The 20,311-nt window shown below is 46.4% G+C and overlaps 1 protein-coding gene across 2 annotated transcripts in view; it reads left to right on the top strand.

The window, feature by feature from the left end:
* Positions 1 to 3,534: 3,534 nt before the first annotated feature.
* Positions 3,535 to 20,311, top strand: part of AGPAT4 (1-acylglycerol-3-phosphate O-acyltransferase 4) — a 167,372-nt gene continuing 150,595 nt past the window's right edge. The window contains exon 1 of one of the 2 annotated variants that reach the window (XM_038741164.1): positions 3,535 to 3,629. The gene's annotated coding sequence lies outside the window, so the exon portion shown is untranslated. The remainder of the gene's footprint in view (positions 3,630 to 20,311) is intronic. The other variant, XM_038741155.1, reaches the window with a different exon arrangement.

Here is a 20,311-nt window from a genome sequence, read left to right as displayed (position 1 = left end):
TTTTGTTGGTATGTTTGGTTCTGTTCTCTGTCTCCCCCTTTTAGACTGTGAGCCCACTGTTGGGTAGGGACTGTCTGTATGTGATGCCAATTTGTACTTCCCAAGCGCTTAGTACAGTGCTCTGCACATAGTAAGCGCTCAATAAATACGATTGATTGATTGAACGTTTTTGTAGAAAAATGATTCAGGCAGCACAGTGAAGTTTGGACTGGAGTGGGGAAAGACAGGAGGCAGGGAGGTAAGCACAAAGGCTGATGCAGTAGTCCAGGAAGGACAGGGTAAATGCTCGGATTAACATGGTAGCAGTTTGGCTGGAGAAGAAAAGGGCAGATATTAGAGAAATTGTGAAGGTTGAACTGACAGGATTTGGTGAGTTTGAATGTGTGGGTTGAATGACAGAGATGAGTCAAGGATAATGCTGAAGTTACGGGCTTGAGAGACGCAGAGGATGGTGGTAGTGTCCAGAGCAGTGTACTAAGCACAATACAGCAGGGTTGGTAGATGTTCTCCCTGCCCACAACAATCTGGTAATCCACAGGAGGAATTATTATTTTTAATAAATGAGGTAAGAAGTGTTGAAGACAGCTGAGAGGCCAAGGAGGATGAGGACTGTAGAGCCCATTGAATTTGGTGATGCTGGTGATGGGTCCAGTAGAGGGTAAAGGCCAAAATTCTGACCATTATGGGTCAATCATTTAATCAGTGGTATTTATTGAGTGCTTTCTGCTTGTGGAGGAAGAAAAGAGATGAGAAGCTGTATGGCCTAGTGGATAGAGCGTGGGCTTAAGAGTCAGAAGGACCTGGGTTTTAGTCCTGGCTCCACCACTTGTCTGCTGTGTGATCTTGAGCAAGTCACTTCACTTCTCTGTGCCTTACCTTCCTCATCAGTAAAATGGGGATTGACCATGAGACCCATATGGGGCATGAACTGTGTCCAACTTTGTAGCTTGTAGCTAGCATAGTGCCTGGCACATAGTAAGTGCTTCACAAATGCCATTTTTTAAAAAAGAAAGATTTGGTCTGAACAGCTCTGCCTAAGTGGTTATCAATCATTCATATTTATTGAGTACAGTGCTCTGCACACAGTAAGCGCTCAATAAATACGATTGAATGAAAAATTGAGTGCTTACTGAGTGCAGAGCACTGTACTAAGCACTTGAGAGAGTCTAATACAACAGAGTTGGTAGACATGTTCCCTGCCCACAAGGTGCTTGCAGTCTAGAGGGCTGATAGACCTAAAAACAATCCCTTTAACCACGGCGTCCTGGAGCTCATTTTGTATTACTATTTTCCTTGTATCCTTAGGTCATTTTGTGTTGTTTTATTATATTGGTATTCTTGCCAATCACCAACCCCCAAGTCTCTTCTTTTAGATGGTGAACTCCTGAGGACCAGGGCCCACATTTAATTGTGAACTTGAGAAGCAGCATCACTTAGTGGATAGAGCACGGGCTTGGGAGTCAGAAGGTCATGGATTCTAATCATGGGCCTTGGGCAAGACTCTTTATTCATTGTCACATTTATTGAGCGCTTACTGTATGCAGAGCACTGTACTAAGTGCTTACTTCTCTGTGCCTCAGTTCCCTTGTTTAATTGGGAATTAAGACCATGAGCCCCATTCAGGACAGGGGCAATGTCCAACCTGATTTGCTTGTATACATCCCAGCGCCTAGCACAGTGTCTGGCACATATTAAGCACTTAGTGAATGCCAAAATTACTATTTTTAATTATTCCCTCATACTTAGTACAGTGCAGCATACATAGTAGGTATTCAGGAAATACCATCAAATGAATAAACATTTCATCTTAGAAGTTAAGATCTTGAAGGCATAGAATCATAGTTTGTAGGAATTGCCTTGAATGCGCTTCATGCTGGATTAAGAAAGAAGGGCTGCTACTTCTAATAATGGTATCTGTTATGTGCTTACTATGAGCCAAGCACTGTACTAAGCGCTGGAGTAGATTCAATATAAGTAGAATAAAATATAATGAAGTTTGCTAATTCCAAACACATTTCCAGTATAGTGTAGGTTGGAAATACCCAAGTTGTTGTTTTGTGTTCGACCTCAGTTCAAGTTATTAAAACGAATAGCCTAAACTGTTCTTGGTTTGCTCTCCCATGTAGACTTCATTCACGTGTAATAGTTTTCCCACTCCATTTAAAAAAGGTTTTTATTAAGAGCTTACTGTTTGCCAGGCACTGTTCTAAACACTGGGGTAGATGTGTTAGGTTGGACACAGTCCATGTCCCACATAGGCCTCACAGTCTTAACCCCCATTTTACAGATGAAGTAACTGAGGTACAGAGAAGTTATTTGCCCAAGGTCAAACAGCAGATGAGTGTCGGAGCCAGAATTATTTGAAGAGATACCCAGCTGGACAGAGCACCGAGAGCAACAGCAATGAGTCCTTCGCATGCTTAAATTGTTGTTGCAAGAATGAGACATTATGTTCGTGTCTTTCTAAACTGCATTGGCTACAATGAACTGCTTCCAGTGATCACCTAAGTAGGAATGTGCCCTTCAATTATTTTCTCATGGCACCAGGCCAGGAAGGGAGAAGTGCAAAGCAACAAAGCACACCGAATGACTCCAGGGTGAATTTGCCTGATCTTATGTACCCCCATTGGAAGGGAGGACTCTTTTTACATTTCAAGAGAGCTGTTTAATCTAGGAATGCCACCAGTCAAGCTCTTTCTCCCCTCCTCCTCTGATTCTCCCCCTCCTTCGTCTCCAGCTCCGCCCCAATTTACTTCTGGGTTATTCATTCATTCAATCATATTTATTGAGCGCTTACTGTGCGCAGAGCACTATACTAAGCGCTTGAGTCATGCATTTAGCATTTGCATTTAGCGTCTCTGAAGCCGTTCCTGAGACTATGGCTAGGAAAGAGATGATTGACTGCGGCATCTGCCTTTAGAGGGGTTAATGTGGACGGGCTTCTTTAGGGCTGAAATAGCGTTTTGGAAGGGTAAGGTGGTTGCTCTCGGCCCGTGTGGCATCATACAGGTGGGGCGGAGCGGTGCAACATTGTATTTTCTGAAGCAAACTGATGGCGTGACTGCTGAATTAATTATGAGCTAATTTAGAAAGTTTTTTGTGTTTCAGTCCCTCCCCCTCCCCCCCGCCCCCACCCCGGTCATAGCCCAAACGGAATTTGAAACGGTCGGGGCTAGGAAAAAAAAGAAGTATTTCCACCAAATGATGCAACAGAATTCAGAGACGAAGGGGTTGGCAGCAGGGAGGGACGGATAAAGGCCATTTTAGTAGGGTCTTTTTGGGATCCGGGCAGGAGAAGGCTGTGATTTCAAACGTGAAACAACAGCGAAGTGCTTCCTTCTACTAATTGGAAGTGGAAGAGTGTGACTCACACTACAGCCGCTAATATCTTTCCTCCTAAACAGCTAAATTGTAGCTTTAAAAGGAAGTGACATGAGGTGGGGAGAGACGTCAGTAAAGACCACAATTTTTTTCCCCTTTGGGCCCACCCTAGGGGTGGAGTCTAGCTCCACTCCCACTTTGGCTGCCTAATAGCGCTTGTAAACTAGTGGCAATTTCTGAATTTCAGCCTTTTCTTCCTTTCAGTTTCTGCTTCCTAAATCCATATGCCAAGGTCTCCCAGACACGAGGTAGGTGCCGATCACTCCGCTTTGCGCGGAACTGTATATATGGGGGTGGGGGTGGAGGGGCGTTGTTCTTGAGATCGGTTTTCCTTGCCATGGTCCTTGCCTGCTTCCCAACCCTGGATGCATTTTGGCATAGAGATGAATAAGATCGGAGGACGAGCATCGGAGAGAGAGAGAGAGAGAGGTGGGGGTATGGAGAGATGGAACTTGCTCTATTGGGGTTAGAAGCCGCGGAGAAAGCTGTCAGTTCAAAGGGAAAAAAAGGTCTTTGTTCTGAGTCGGGGGGTGGCTGCTGGTGGGATTGGTTGGGGGAGGGGAGGCTGTTGGCTTCGTTTTCTGTTCTCTTGGGGTCAAGTGATTTAGTCTCTTAAAGCTGAGACAGGGAGAGAGATTCCTGGGACATATCAGCCGCTTTTGTACCAGGCAACATGCTCTTTCGCCCCGGTGTTTCTATGGCAACCACAAAAAGTACTATATTCAAAATGGGGACCCTGGCGTAAATCGCTGTCGATGTCATGCTTTCGCAGTCCGATGCTTTCTGTCTGTGCGTCTGGGTGATGTATATTTGTTATGATCCAGCGGGGCTTTCTGGACCTTCCTCACCTCCTTTCATCTTGGTTTTCCCTATCACGAAAAGGAATTGGGGTGGGGAAGGGAAGGAGGGGGGTTGCTAGGGAGACGGACATTTGTGACCATTTAGCTTTTAAAAACAGTTTGCTTTACCACAAAGCTGCATCGTGACTAAAAAGCTATTTTTATTTGCGCGGTGTTTGTGGAGAACTATTGGTTTTGGGAAGAGTTGGATGAATTTCCTTAGGTATAATGCTGGAGAAGAAATGATTGGATGGGAAATATTTAGGATAAACTTTGCCTTTCTTTTTTTTAACATGCGAAGAGTTTGCATTGAGCCGTGGGTGTATCTGTCAGCTCACAGACCTTTCGAAGCAAGGTGCCGCTGCATTCCCAACTTGCTTGACAGGATTCTGAGTTCAACAAGTGAAAAAGAGTGAGCTTGAGAAGTAACACGCATAAAGTCCCGGGAAATTAACAGCTCCTGCTTTCCACTAATCGCTTTGAATTTCCCATGCATTCAGTGGGAAGGCTTTCCAAATCCAGTCCTGAAATGGCGTTTGATCTTTTCTGCAAGAGGGTGGGGGAGGAGGGTGATAAGCCCTTGCTGAGCTGGTTAATCAAGAGGAAACTCCAGCCCACTAATATATAATCAGGAACCCCCAGAAAACGAATTTCATTTGCCAAAGAAAGCAGAGAAGTCTCAGGGGGATGAGGTCAGCTTTTTAAAAATATTTTTAAGCACTTACTATGTTTCAAGCACTGTTCTAACCCCTGGGGTAAGTAGATTGCACTTGTACCAGATTGGATCCAGTCCCTGTCCTACACAAGACTCGCTGTCTAAGAGGTAGTACAGGCATTGTATCCCCACTTTACAGTTGAGGAAACTAAGGCACAGAGAAGTGAAGTGATTTGCCCAAGGTCACTCAGCAGACAAGTGGCAGAGTTGGCATTAGAACTCGGGTCCTCTGACTCCCAGGCCCCGCTCTTTTCACTAGGCCACGCTGCTTCTTTGGGCCATGCTGCTTTTCTAACAGGATCCTTTTCCAGGATTCTGTGAGCCCCTGGCAAGAGCTGAGAGGGAATTGCCCTGTCTTAAACCAGCTGAAGGGAAAGCTAGTTCTAACTGGGCATGCATGGTCCATCTGCCAGAAGGGGTTACCTCATAGAATTCTCTGTGCAGTGCTAGAGAAGAGAGCCGACTGCAATCCTGGGTGCCTGAGAGAAATAAAATTGCATAAAATCCGATGATCTGAATGAAGGGAGTTATGCTTTTTGGCAGAATTGCACTTTGAAAGGGATCTATTGCTCTTTTCTCAGAGAAGCAGCATGGCCTAGTGGATAGAGCATGGGCCCAGGAGTGAGAGGACCTGGGTTCTAATCCTTTATTCATTCATTCATTCAATTTATTGAGTGCTTACTGTGTGCAGGGCACTGGACTAAGCGTGTGGGAAGTACAAGTCGGCAAAATATAGAGACAGTCCCTACCCAACAGCAGGCTCACAGTCTAGAAGGGGGAGACAGACAACAAAACAAAACATTTAGACAGGTGTCAAAATTGTCAGAATAAATAGAATTAAGGCTATATGCACATCATTAATAAAATAAATAGTATAGTAAATATGTACAAGTAAAGTAGAGTAATAAATCTGTACAAATATATACAAGTGCTGTGGGGAGGGGAAGGAGGTAGGGTGGGGGGGATGAGGAGGAGAAGAGGAAAAAAGGGGCTCAGTATGGGAAGGCCTCCTGGAGGAGGTGAGCTCTCAGTAGGGCTTTGAAGGGAGGAAGAGAGCTAGCTTGGTGGATGTGTGGAGGGAGGGCATTCCAGGCCAGGGGAAAGATGTGGGCTGGGGGTCGAGGGCGGAACAGGCGAGAATGAGGTACAGTGAGGAGGTTAGCGGCAGGGGAGCGGAGGGTGTGGGCTGGGCTGTAGAAGGAGAGAAGGGAGGTGAGGTAGGAGGGGGTGAGGTGATGGAGAACTCTATCCACCACTTGTCTGTGGTATGACCTTGGGAACTCTATCCACCACTTGTCTGTGGTATGACCTTGGGCAAGTGACTTCATTTCTCTGTGCCTCAGTTTTCTCATCTGCAAAATGGGAACTCAATCCCCATCTTCTAGACTGAGCCCGCTGTTGGGTAGGGACCGTCTCTATATGTTGCCAACATGTACTTCCCAAGCGCTTAGTACAGTGCTCTGCACACAGTAAGCGCTCAATAAATACGATTGAATGAATGAATGAATTCTCTCTCTTACCTAGACTGTGAGCCCCATCTGGGACCTGATTATCTTTTATCTGCCACAGCACTTAATACAGTCTTTGGCACATAGTAAGCATTTAACAAGTACCATAATTTTCTCCTGCCCAATTTATCCAGAATGGTGGTTTCCACACGGAGAGAACACTAACGGCATGTGTGAGTGTGTGTGTATTTATACAAGATTCCACAGCGGGTTCAGTGCTTTTAAAGCACACACCGAAATACAAACCTGGTCAGTTTAGGATAAGGAATCTGAAGTCTGTATTAAATTCCCATCACTGCCCTCGACTTGTAGCAAAACTGCCAAGGTTATTCTGTCCCCGGGCTTCATTCCCACTCTGGTAAAGCAAAGGACAGCACAACGCTACTTAGTGACCACACAGGAACACTGTGTGGTTGCTGAATTGTTATATTTTAAGGTTATCTCATCCTTTCAGATACTTATCTGGCTTTTACAGTCATCTTATTAAAGAGAGTGTGGATAGGCCTGAGAGTAAGAGGACCTGAGTTCTAATCCTGGTTCTGCCACTTGTCTGCTGTGTGACCTTGGGAAAGTTACTTAACTTCTCTGTCTTTGTTACCTCAGCTGTAAAATGGGGATTAAGACTGTGAGCTCCATGTGGGACATGGACTGGATCTAACCTGATAAGCTTGTGTCTACCTTACCCCAGAGCTTAGTAAGGGCCTGGCCCAGAGTAAGTGCTTAACGAATACCATAAAAAATAAAAAGTAAAAGAGCAGGAAGTTGGATTATGTCGTACAGACTCTCAGCTCTAGATGGATAGGCTGTGGGAAAGGATTTGTGGGCTGCTGCTGCTGCTGAAATTCCAGCAGGATTTAAGAGGGAGCAGGACAAATATTATCAAATAATATAATAGGCTGTAAAGAGCCATCAGGAATAGAAAAATGCAATTCAGTCTGGAAGCATGCAAGTTGGAACATGTGAAGCAGAAGCATAGTGGTTTAGGACTGTCCCCCAGGGCAGGGACAGAGGGACTACAGGTGAAAAGGACAGGGGAAGAGGATTGGGCTCAGGATGGACAGCCAGCCATGTGACCCGCTCCATAAGAGGGGGCATGGCCAGCGAACACCCCAGCATTGGGCGTGGACGTGGTATTACAGTAAGTTGGGCTGCCACGGTACAAGGGATGATAATAATGATAATTGTGGAATTTGTTAAATGCTTACCATGTGCCAGGCACACTACTAAGTGCTGTTGTAAATTAATAATAATAATAGTAGTAATTATGACTTTTGTTAAGTGTTTACTAAGTGCCAGGCACTGTACTAAGCGCTGGGGTAGATACAAGCAAATCAGGTTGGACACAGTCCCTATCCCATGTAGGGCTCACAGTTTCACTCCGCCTTTTCCAGATAAGGTAACTGAAACACAGAGAAGTGAAGTGACTTGCCCAAGGCCACCAAGCAGGCAAGTGGCGGAGTTGGGATTAGAACCAATGACCATCTGTTTCCCAGGCCTATGTTCTATCCACTATGTGATGCTGCTTCTCAGGTATTTGAGGGTCTACTGTGTATGGTCCCCTCTCAGGGCCGCATCTGAAGAGTTTCCAGTCCTCTACCAGTCTCGGCTGTGGGAGGGAGAGTCAAGCAGAGGCCTATCCATTCCATTCCTAGCTTGGGCAGGGCTAGCAAGTGGAAGGCAACCAGCTACAAGGCAAAGCGCGCCCATGCTGGGCAGCAGCAGCATGGGAGAGAGTCGAGGGCGGAGACTCAAGTTTACTGTGCGGAAGGTGGCAATGGTAAACTACTTTTGTATTTTTATCAACAAAACTCTGTGGATCCACTACCAGAACGATTGCAGATGGAGAGTGGAGCATTCTGGGTGAGATGTGTCTGTGGTGTCACCATGGGTTGGAAACGACTCGACGTCATAAGACAAGACAAGACTGTGTATGGAGCACTGTACTGAGCACCTGGAAGAGCACAGTAGAGTAGGCAGACTTGATCCCTGAGCAGCAAAGATGGTGACAGATGAAGCAAGGCTAAAAGAGCACGTGTTTCTCCTCCCACTATGGTGTTTGGATTTATGCGTGACCATGGGTATTCAACTTGCCTCAGTGGTGACAGCTGGTGGGTATACTTTATGTCAAACCAGGTGCCATTTAACACAGGCTCTTCTGATTCAGGGTCAGAAAGGCAAGCAGTGAAAAGGCTTTTAATGTTGCAGGAGAATCAGTTAATCAGGTTTTTTCACTGCCTATGTTCCCCTACACCTCTTTCCCCCCACCCCCCAACACCCACCCACCCACATACAAATTACAAAGGAAAGAAAAGGCACAGAGCCTGGCTCTGCCACTTGCCTGCTGTATGACCTCGGGCACTTCTCTATGCTTCAGTTCCCTCAACTGCAAAATGGGGATTGAATAGCTGTTCTTCCTCCTACTTGGACTTTGAGCCCCATATGGGACATGGACTATGTCCAACCTGATTAACTTGTTTTTACTCTGGCGCTTAGAATGGTGCTTTACATATAGTGAGCACTCAAGAAATACCATTTAAAAAATAAAAAACAAAACCTTGCTGGTTTAGTAGATTTGATGGACCCAGTGCATGGATAGGCACCGATTTCCCCTGAAAGGTTTGGGAAGTCTGTGGCCCAAGGGGAAAGTCAGTCAGTGGTATTTATGGAGTACCTCTTGTGTGCAGAGGACTGTGCTAAGCTCTTGGGAGAGAACACTAGAAAGCAAAACACCTGGTTTTGTCCTCAAGCAGTTTACAGTCCACAGAGGGAAGCAAGGCAGAGCCTAGAAATGGGAAAGGAAGGGAAGGGAGCCCTCACCTTCTTCTTGAAAGTGGGAGAGGAAGGGGAGAGAGTCCTCCCCTTGCACTCCCAGTCCCTCAGATGTGGCTGCAGTGCTTCTCGGGGGGCAGTGGGAGAGTGAGCCAGGCTTGTGTTTGATGGGCTTGTGTTTTGACAGGCTTGTGGGATGATAGAGACACAGTAGTTCCTGAGCCCTGTCACCTTTCTGTCCCTGAGGAATGCTGGGAAAGAGCCCGGGACCTGGCTCATCTCCTGCAGGGCTGCGGCCATGAAAGAAATCCAGCTGGGGGCCAGCAGGCTAGGCAGGGGAGTCACAGCCCGTTGGTGGGGGCTCTGTTTCTGACCCCATTAGACTACGGGTGTTGAAGAGTGCCCCCTTCCTCCCACCCCCATGGAACTGGCACTCTTGACTGGGCCCTGAGGCATCATTACACCGAATGTACCCGCATACATAAGTACTGAAAAACAGCATGGCCGTGGGGATAGAGATGAGGCCTGGATGTCAAAAGGACCTGAATTCTAATCCTGGCTCTGATACTTGTCTGCTGTGTGCCCTTGGGCAAGTCACTTTACTTCTCTGTGCCAGTTCCCTCATCCTTAAAATGGGGATTAAAACTGTGAGCTCCATGTGGGGCATGGAATGTATCCATCCTGATTAACCTGTATCTACCCCAGCACTTAGTACATTGCCGGGCACATAGTAAGTGCTTAACGGATACCACTGACACCAAAAACGTCCCCTCAATCTGGGGCTGCCGTCACCTCTCAGCAACACCCTTGTCCACCAGGATGAGGGCTGTTGGCTCAGCTACCCCCTCCCCGAGTCCAAGAGCCCAGGTTCCTCCAAGCCGCCTGATCAGTCAATCAGTCAGTCAATGATGTTCATGGAGTGCTTACTCTGAGCACTGTAGTCAGTCAATCATATTTATTGAGCATTTACTATATGCAGAGCACTGTAAGCACTTGGGAGAATACAATATAACAGACACATTCCCAACCCACAATGATTTTAAAGTCTAGTGGGGGACACAGACATCAATATAAATAAAATTTCAGATACTTACATAAGTACTGTGGACCTGGGGGTGGGAGTAAATAAAGGGAGCAATCAATCAATCAATCAATCGTATTTATTGAGCGCTTACTATGCGCAGAGCACTGTACTAAGCGCTTGGGAAGTACAAATTGGCATCACATAGAGACAGTCCCTACCCAACAGTGGGCTCACAGTCTAAAAGGGGGAGACAGAGAACAGAACCAAACATACCAACAAAATAAAATAAGTAGGATAGAAATGTACAAGTAAAATAAATAAATAAATAAATAAACAGAGTAATAAATATGTACAACCATATATACATATATACAGGTGCTGTGGGGAAGGGAAGGAGGTAAGACAGGGATGGAGAGGGGGACGAGGGGGAGAGGAAAGAAGGGGCTCAGTCTGGGAAGGCCTCCTGGAGGAGGTGAGCTCTCAGCACGGCCTTGAAGGGAGGAAGAGAGCTAGCTTGGCGGATGGGCAGAGGGAGGGCATTCCAGGCCCGGGGGATGACGTGGGCCGGGGGTCGATGGCGGGACAGGCGAGAGCGAGGTACAGTGAGGAGAATAGTGGTGGAGGAGCGGAGGGTGCGGGCTGGGCAGTAGAAGGACAGAAGGGAGGTGAGGTAGGAGGGGGCGAGGTGATGGAGAGCCTTGAAGCCCAGGGTGAGGAGTTTCTGCCTGATGCGCAGATTGATCGGTAGCCATTGGAGGTTTTTGAGGAGGGAAGTGATATGTCCAGAGCGTTTCTGGACAAAGATAATCCGGGCAGCAGCATGAAGTATGGATTGAAGTGGAGAGAGACACGAGGATGGGAGATCAGAGAGAAGGCTAGTGCAGTAGTCCAGACGGGATAGGATGAGAGCTTGAATTAGCAGGGTAGCGGTTTGGATGGAGAGGAAAGGGCGGATCTTGGCAATGTTGCGGAGCTGAGACCGGCAGGTTTTGGTGACGGCTTGGATGTGAGGGGTGAATGAGAGAGCGGAGTCGAGGATGACACCAAGGTTGCGGGCTTGTGAGACGGAAAGGATGGTAGTGCCGTCAACAGAGATGGGAAAGTCAGGGAGAGGACAAGGTTTGGGAGGGAAGACAAGGAGCTCAGTCTTCGACATGTTGAGCTTTAGGTGGCGGGCGGACATCCAGATGGAGATGTCCTGAAGGCAGGAGGAGATGCGAGCCTGGAGGGCGGGGGAGAGAGCAGGGGCAGAGATGTAGATCTGGGTGTCATCAGCGTAGAGGTGATAGTTGAAGCCGTGGGAGCGAATGAGGTCACCAAGGGAGTGAGTGTATATTGAGAACAGAAGGGGACCAAGCACTGAACCTTGGGGAACCCCCACAGTAAGAGGATGGGAGGGGGAGGAGGAGCCTGCAAAAGAGACTGAGAAAGAACGACCGGAGAGATAAGAGCAATGCAGGGAGATGCAGAAGGGTGTGGAAGAAAAGGAAATGGGAGCTTCTTTAGGGAATTGAATGGGGGAAGAATAATTGTCTGACCTAGAAGGGAGAGCATTCCAGGCCAGAGGCAGGATGTGGGTGACAGATTGGCAGAGAAATAGATGAGATCGAGATACAGTGAATAGGTAAGCATTAGAGGAGTAAAATGTGTGGGCTGGGTAGTAGTAGGAGAGTAGTGAGGTGAGGTAGGAGGGGACAAGTTGATTGCTTTAAAGCTGATGGTAAGGAGTTTTGGTTTGATGGTGGAAGTGGATGGGCAACCACTGGAGGTTCTAGAGGAGTGGGGAAACATGGCCTGAAAGGTTCTGTAGAAAAATTATCTAGGCAGTAGAGTGAAGTATGGATTGGATTTGGGAGAGACAGGAGGCTGGGAGGTCAGTAAGGAGGCTGATATAGTCATCAAGACAGGATAGGATAAATGCTTAGATTAACATGATAGCAGGTTGGATGGAGAGGAAAGGGTGGATTCTTAGCAATGTCCGAAGGTCAAACCAACAGGATTTAGTGATGGATTGAATATGTGGGTTGAATAAGAGAGAGAAGTCAAGGATAGCACAGAGCTTACAGGCGTGTGAGACAGGAAGAATGGTAGTACCATCTACAGTGATGGGAAAAGTCCAGGGAAAGACAGGGTTTGCAAGGGAAGATACAGAGTTCTGATTTAGACATGTTAAGTTTCAGATGACAACAGGACATCCAGGTAGAGATGTCTTCAAGGCAAGAGGAAATACGAGTTTGCAGAGAAAGAGAGAGATCAGAGCAGGAGATGTAGATTTGGGTATCATCCACATAAAGGTGGTAGTTGAAGCCATGTGAACAAATGAGTTCTCCAAGGAAGTGGGTGTTAATGGAGAATAGAAGGGGCCCCAGAACTGAACCTTGAGGGATCCCCAGGGTCAGGGTGTGGGAGGCAGAGGAGGAGACTGTGAAGGAGCCTGAGAATGAGTGGCCAGAGAGATAGGAGAAGCAGGAGAGGACAGTGTCAGTGAAACTGAGGCTGGATAATGTTTCCAGGAGAAAGGGATGGTTGACACTGTCAAAGGCAGCTGAGAGGTCGAGAAGGATTAGGATGGAGTAGTTTCTCTTGGACTTGGCAAAAAAGAGATCATTTGTGACCTTTGAAAGGTTGGTTTCTGTGGAGTGAAGGGAACGGAAGTGAAGTTGGAGGGGATCAAGGATAGAATTGGAGGGAACTTGAGACAGCAGGTGTAGACCATTCATTCATTCATTCAGTCGTATTTATTGAGTGCTTACTGTGTGCAGAGCACTGGACCGCTAATCTCCTCACTGTACCTCGTTCTCGCCTGTCCCGCCGTCGACCCCCGGCCCACGTCATCCCCCGGGCCTGGAATGCCCTCCCTCTGCCCCTCCGCCAAGCTAGCTCTCTTCCTCCCTTCAAGGCCCTGCTGAGAGCTCACCTCCTCCAGGAGGCCTTCCCAGACTGAGCCCCTTCCTTCCTCTCCCCCTCGTCCCCCTCTCCATCCCCCCATCTTACCTCCTTCCCTTCCCCACAGCACCTGTATATATGTATATATGGTTGTACATATTTATTACTCTGTTTATTTATTTATTTATTTATTTTACTTGTACATTTCTATCCTATTTATTTTATTTTGTTGGTATGTTTGGTTCTGTTCTCTGTCTCCCCCTTTTAGACTGTGAGCCCACTTTTGGGTAGGGACTGTCTCTATGTGTTGCCAATTTGTACTTCCCAAGCGCTTAGTACAGTGCTCTGCACATAGTAAGCGCTCAATAAATACGATTGATTGATTGATTGATTGGACTAAGTGCTTGGGAGAGTACAAGTCGGCAATGAATAGAGACGGTCCCTACCCAACAATGGGCTCAGAGTCTGGAAGAGGGAGACAGACAACAAAACAAAACATGTAGACGGGTGTCAAAATCGTCAGAATAAATAAAATTATAGCTATATGCACATCATTAACAAAATAAATAGAATAGTGAATATGTACAAGTAAAATAAATAGAGTAATAGATCTGTACAAATATATACAAGTGCTGTGGGGAGGGAAAGGAGGTAGGGCAAGGGGGATGGGGAGGAGGAGAGGAAAAAGGGGGCTCAGTCCTAAGCACTTGGAAAGTACAGTTCAGCAACAGGTAGAGAAAAATCCCTACACAGCAATGGGCTCACAGGCTAGAATTTATTCAGTCGTATTTATTGAGTACTTACTGGGTGCAGAGCACTGGATTAAGCACTTGGAAAGTACAATACGGCAACAGATAGAGACATTCGCTACCCAACAACGGGCTCACAGTCTAGAATAATAATCATAGCATTTGTTAAGGGCTTACTATGTGCCACTCACTGTTCTAAGTGCTGGGATAGATACAAGGTCATCTGGTTGTCCCACGTGGGGCTCACAGTCTTCACCCCCATTTTACAGATGAGGGAACTAAGGGCCAGAGAAGTGAAGTGACTTGGTCAAGGTCACACAGCAGACATGTGGCAGAAAAGGGATTAGAACCCATGACCTTTTTAGTCCCAGGCCCATGCTCTAGCCACTAAGCCACACTGCTTCTCAATCCTGTTGGCAGATGCTTCTCCTCTTGCTGTAAGGGGGCGGGGGGAGGTCAGTAAAAATAATAATAAAATCATTACAGTACTTGTTAAAAGCTTATTATGTCAACCACTCTTCTGAGCACTAGGGTAGGAAAAATTAAGCAGGTTGGACACAGTCCCTGTCCCATATGGGGCTCATAGTCTCTGCTCAGCGCTTAGAACAGTGCTTTGCACATAGTAAGCACTTAAATGCCATTATTATTATTATTATTAAATATGAGGTAACAGGCACAGAGAGGTGACTTAGGGGAAAGGAATAAAGTGTAGCACACAGAATTCAGGCCCTGGGTACCTGGCAATTTAATACTACTACTAATAATTGTGATATACTAATAATGATGGTATTTGTTTAGTGCCTAGTATGTGCAAAGCACTGTTCTAGGCACTGGGGGGATACAAGGTGATGAGGTTGTCCCACGTGGGACTCACAGTCTTAATCCCCATTTTACAGATGAGGTAACAGGCCCAGAGAAGTGAAGTGACTTGCCCAAAGTCACACAGCTGACAAGTGGTGGAGCCGGGATTAGAACCCATGATCTCTGACTCCCAAGCCCGGGCTCTTTCCACTGAGCATATTTGTTAAGCACTATGTGTCAGGCACTGTTCTGAGCACTGGGGTAGATACAAGGTAATCAGGTTGGAAACAGTCCCTGTCCCACAGCAGAGAAGTGGCAGAGCTGGGACTAAAACCCAGCACCTTCTCACTCCCAGGCCTGTGCTTAGTACAGTGCCTGGCACATGGTAAACACTTAAATAGCATAAAAATAGAAGTCTCAAGCTGTCCCCACTGAGTCTGAACTCAAATTGGGCTCTTGTGCAATCTCAGCCCTCCTCCTGCCGTCCTGATTCTCGGTTCAGAGCAGGTGGATCTTTTAGAATTGGCTCAAGGAGTTCAGAGAGAAATGGTAGGAGGGAGATGGGACAAAAACTGGAGGACGTAATGGTGTAAAGGGAGGGTTTTTTTAGGATAGGGAAGACATGGGCATGTTTGAAAGCAGTAGGAAAGAAGCCATTGGAGAGTGAACAGTTGAAGATGGCTGTTAAGAGAGGGGACAAGTGTTTTGATAAGGTGCAAAGGGATAGGGTCAGATGCACAGGTGGAGGGGTGGATTTTGAGAGAAGGCAGGAGATCTTTCGAAATACTGATGGGAAAGATGGGAGAGGGGGCAGGAGCGGGGAGAGGCAAGGTAGATTTTAGGGAGTTCACACCTGATAGCTTCAATTTTCTCAATAAGGTAGGTGTCCGAGTCACTAGGGGCAGGAGCTGGGGAGGGTACTAAGTGCTTGGGAGAGTACAGTACAACAGAAAATGTGTCTCGGTCTTCTGCAGGTGGAGCCTGTAGGGGAAGAAGGAGGAGAGCAAGATAGACCCCTAATTACTGAGTTCATTGTGAATAGTGAATGTGTCTGTCAACTTTGTTCTATTGCACTGTCCCAAGCACTTAGTACAAATGCCCTGCATACAGTAAACCCTCAATAAAAGCCATTGATTGATTGGCCAGAGTGAGTAAAGAGTAGTGATGGCAGAGTACAGAGAGAGGCCATAGGGAAGAAAGTTGGAAGGGGTCAGAGAGGATGGGTGGCAGGGTAAACCATCAGCGAGGAGGGGTAGCTGAGGCGGAGAGCACTGGGTGTTGGGAGAAACGTAGGTAAGAGGCTGCAAGCCAATTGGAAGATACAGAACAGCCGACCCTCCAGGAGGAGTGTATCTGCTAATTCTGTTGTATTGAATTCTCCCAAGTGCTTACTTCAGTGCTCTGCACATAGTAAGTGCTCAGTAAATGCCTAGAGGGGCAAATGCTGACAGGAAAGAAGAAAATCGAATCAGCAGGTGGAGAAGGAAGCTAGGAAAATGATTGAAGAACCTGCAGTGGATTCAGGACAAGGAGATAACGAAGAGAAAGACAGGAAAAAGGAAAGTGGAAGAGACACTGTAGCCTGACTGACCAGTGAGAGAGGCAAGGGCCAGAAGGTGGGGCTTGGAAAAAAAGCCAAGCTTAATGACCAGAAGGGTACTGGCAAACTGCTCCATCTTTCTATCTCCTCTCAGATGAAGTCTGATTACACCTTTGTGTCACTGCTAAAGTGTCAGGGATGATATCACCTGTAAGGAGATTGGATAGGTCTCAAGAATTAGGGGACCCCCTCTCATCAGCAAGATATCCTCCCCCCCGCAACTAAGCTACAAACTCCTAGAGGATTGGGATTTATCGTTTAAGGGAAGCAGTGTGGCCTAGTAGAAAGAGCATGTGCCTGAGAGTTAGGGGATCTGGGTTCTAAGCCTAGTTCTGCCACTTACCCACTGTGTGACCTTGGGTAAGTCACTTCACGTCTCTGGGCCTCAGTTCCCTCATTTGCAACATGGGGATTTGATACTAGTTCTTCCTCCTAATTAGTCTGAGAGCCCATGAGGCACCATGTGTCAGTTTGGACACAGTCCCCCTCCCATAGAGTGCTCACAGTCTTTACATTTTTTAACAGATGAGGTAACCGAGGCCCAGAGAAGTTAAGTAATGTGGCCGAGGTCACAGAGCAGGACAGTGGCTGAGACAGGATTGGAACCTTGGTCTCCTAAATCCCTGAACAAGGAATGGTTTTTCAATGTTATTTTTAAGGTTGGGGAAATCAATCAGTCAGTAATATTTATTGAGCTCTTACTATGTGCACAGCACTGCAATAAGAGTTTGGTAAAGTATATAGAGAGTTGGTAGACGTTCTCCCTGCCCATAGGGAGTTTAGTGTGTACAGTACAAATGACAAATAATTTAAAGCTTATAATTTGAAGTTTCTGGTGTGGGTCTAATCTCACGTGGACAAAACGTTTCTCCTTTTTCTCACACAGGGCCCTTCCTGTGTAGCCTTGAGCAGATCCATGTTCACCTGTAGCCTCTGGGGGATTGTCAAGGGTGATGCTCATCTCTTGCCTTACTTGTGCTCTGTGGGAATGGGGTGGGCCCAAAATCTAGCTGCTGCTTAGTAATGGAAACAGAGCTCATTGTGGGCAGGAAACGTTTTTACCAACTCTGTTGTACTGTACTCTCCGGAGCTCTTAGTACTGTGCTGTAAATGCAGTAAGTGTTCCGTACAATTAATTTATTAGAGAAACTGCATGGCCTAGTGGAAGAAGTAGGGGTCTGGCAGTCAGAGGACCCACATTCTAATCCTGGCTTCACTGCTCACTTGCTGTGTGACCTTAGGCAAGTCACTTAAAGGCCTAGTGGATAGAGCCTGGGAGTCAGAAGGTCATGAGTTCTAATTCTAGCTCCACCACCTGTCTGTTGTGTAGCCTTGGGCAAATCACTATAGTTCTCTGGGCCTCAGTTACCCCATCTGTAAAATGGGGACTAAGACTGTGAGCCTCAAAGAGGGACAGGGACTGTGTCCAACCCGATTTCCTTGTATCCACCTCAGTGTTTAGTACCGTGCTTGGCTCATAGTAAGTGCTTAACAAATACCACAATTATTATTATTATTCTCTTTGCCTCCATTCCTCATCTGCAAAACAGAGATTTAATACCTCTTCTCTCTCCTACTTAGAGATTGAGCCCCATTTGGGCACTAATTATCTTGTGTCTAACCCAGCGCCGAGTCGAGTCCTTGGCCATGTAATAGGTGCTTAACAAATACCATAGTTATTATTATTACATACAGCAGCTACCAACTGTATGTAACTATCAGATAGCTGGTTGGGTGTGCCTGGCAGGGATTAATAGCTAGCTGGGAAAGTGCTTTGAACTTTTAAAGCAGAGATGCTCCATAAATGAAATGATGGGATTTCTGTAGGAGGTTGTGGGAAATTGTCAAGTGTCCTCCGCCAGGGATTAAACAAATGCTGGCTTGGTGGCCTGGTCTGGCTGAGATGTGCTCCTGCTTTTGGGTGAGGAGAGTGCTCTGGATGGCTTCCTGTGGCAGGAGTCTCTCTGGTGGCCTCCTTATTGGCTAAACCAGAGCAAGATCCCTGGGGAGACAGTGTAAATATGTTCTTAAGTTATAGATGATTGCCATAAATCCTGTAGCCTGTGAGGTTGTTTTAGGAGGGAATGGGTCGGTTAAATGGTTATATTTTACTCTCTCAAGGACTTAGTACAGTGCTCTGCACACAGTAAGTGCTCAATAAATGCCATTGATCTACTGATTGAAATCAGAAGTTCTGCTTATCATCATCATCGGTGACATTTATTGAGTGCTTACAATGGGCAGAGCACTGTACAAAGTACTTGGGGAAGTACAATACAACAGAGTTTGCAGACATATTCCTTGCTCACAATGTGCTCCCAGTCTTGAGGGGGAGACAGTCATTAATATGAACCATTCATAATATATAATTTAAAGATATGTACATAAGTGCTGTGGGGCTGAGTGTGGGATGAATATTAAGCACTGTCCCCCAGCCCATGGAGAATGAGATCCTGGAAAGCCTGATTAACTTTTATCAATTTTGAGTTGTTTCAAAACAGTGCTTTCACCATGTCTTAAACTACTGGCTAAGAAGGATGTTTTTTTTATTTTTTTGTATTATTCGTTAAGCACTTACTATGTGTCAAGAACTGCACTAAGTGCTAGGGTAGATTCAAGGTAATCTGGTTGGGCACAGTCTATGGCCCATATGGCTCACAGTCTTAATCCCCATTTTACAGATGGGGTAACTGAGGCCCAGAGAAGTGACATGACTTGCTCCCTTTTCTCTCTGATGCTAAAGGATGAGCAACCAGTTTCTGCAGTAAGAGAAGCAGCATGGCCTAGTTGATAGAGCCTGGGCCTGGAAGTCAGAATGAATTGGGTTCTAATCCCAGCTCTGCCACATGTCTGCTGTGTGACCTTGGGCAAATCACTTCATTTCTCTGTGCTTCAGTTCCCTCATCTGTAAAATGGGGATTAAGACTACGAGCCCCACATGGGACATGGACTACGTCCAACCTGATTACCTTGCATCTGCCCCAGTGCTTAGAACAGTGCCTGGCACATAGCAAGCACTTAACAAATGTCATTAAAAAAAAAAAAGTTTGTTGGTCTTTCCTTTTTCCTTGGTGCTGCCACATCACGGGGCTCCTTTCCCAATTGGTCCCATTGTCAGTCCCTTTGGTGGTGAAAGGATCTCAGCACTCTATGGCATGGCTGGCCCACCCAGTCACCCCCCAGGGAACTGGCAGGCACCTTCCCCATCACTCCTGTGGAGAGCTGACAGTCTAGATGACCATCCAGTCAGTCAGTTTTATATATTTGAGGCTTATCGTGTGGAGAGCACTGTACTAAGCATTTGGGAGAGTATAGAATAACAATATAACAGACATATTCTCTGTCCACAACAGGTTTACAGTCTAGAGGAGTGTCCAGTCAGTCAGTCCTATTTATTGAGTTCTTACTGTGTGCCAAATGCTATACTAAGCACTTGGGAGAATACAGAATTAGGTGATACATTCCCTGCCCATAACAAGCTGACTGTCTAGAAGACTGCCTAGTCAGTTGTATTTTTTTGAGTGCTTACTGTGTGCAGAGCACTGTATTAAGTGCTTGAGAGAGTATGGTATAACAATAAAATAGATTCATTCCCTGTCCACAACGCGTTTACAGTCTAGGGGAGTATCCACCCTGTCTCCCTCACTGCAAGCGTCAACAAAGGACTAAAGGAGAATCAGCATAGCCTAGTGCATAGGCTATTGGCCTGGGAGTTAGAAGGACCTGGGTTCTAGTCTTGGCTCTGCCGTTTGTCTGCCATGTGACCTTGTGCAAGTCATTTCTCTGGGACCTCAGTTACCTTATCTGTGAAATGGAGATTAAGATTGGAAGCCCCATGTGGGAGCGGGACTGTGTCCAACCTGACAACCTTGTATCTTCTCCTGTGTTTAGTACAGTGCCTGGCACATAGTAAGTGCTTAACAAATACCACTACTATTATGATTATTTTTATTTCTGTGGGAGATGATCACCCATTTTGCAGAGAAAGAGAGAGAGAGAGAGATGTGAAACCTGCCAGTGAGATTGAAGATCCCAGTAA

The sequence above is a fragment of the Tachyglossus aculeatus genome, chromosome 2 (assembly GCF_015852505.1).
Source record: "Tachyglossus aculeatus isolate mTacAcu1 chromosome 2, mTacAcu1.pri, whole genome shotgun sequence".
Lineage (NCBI taxonomy): Eukaryota > Metazoa > Chordata > Mammalia > Monotremata > Tachyglossidae > Tachyglossus > Tachyglossus aculeatus.
This window is presented reverse-complemented; position numbering and strand designations above follow the sequence as displayed.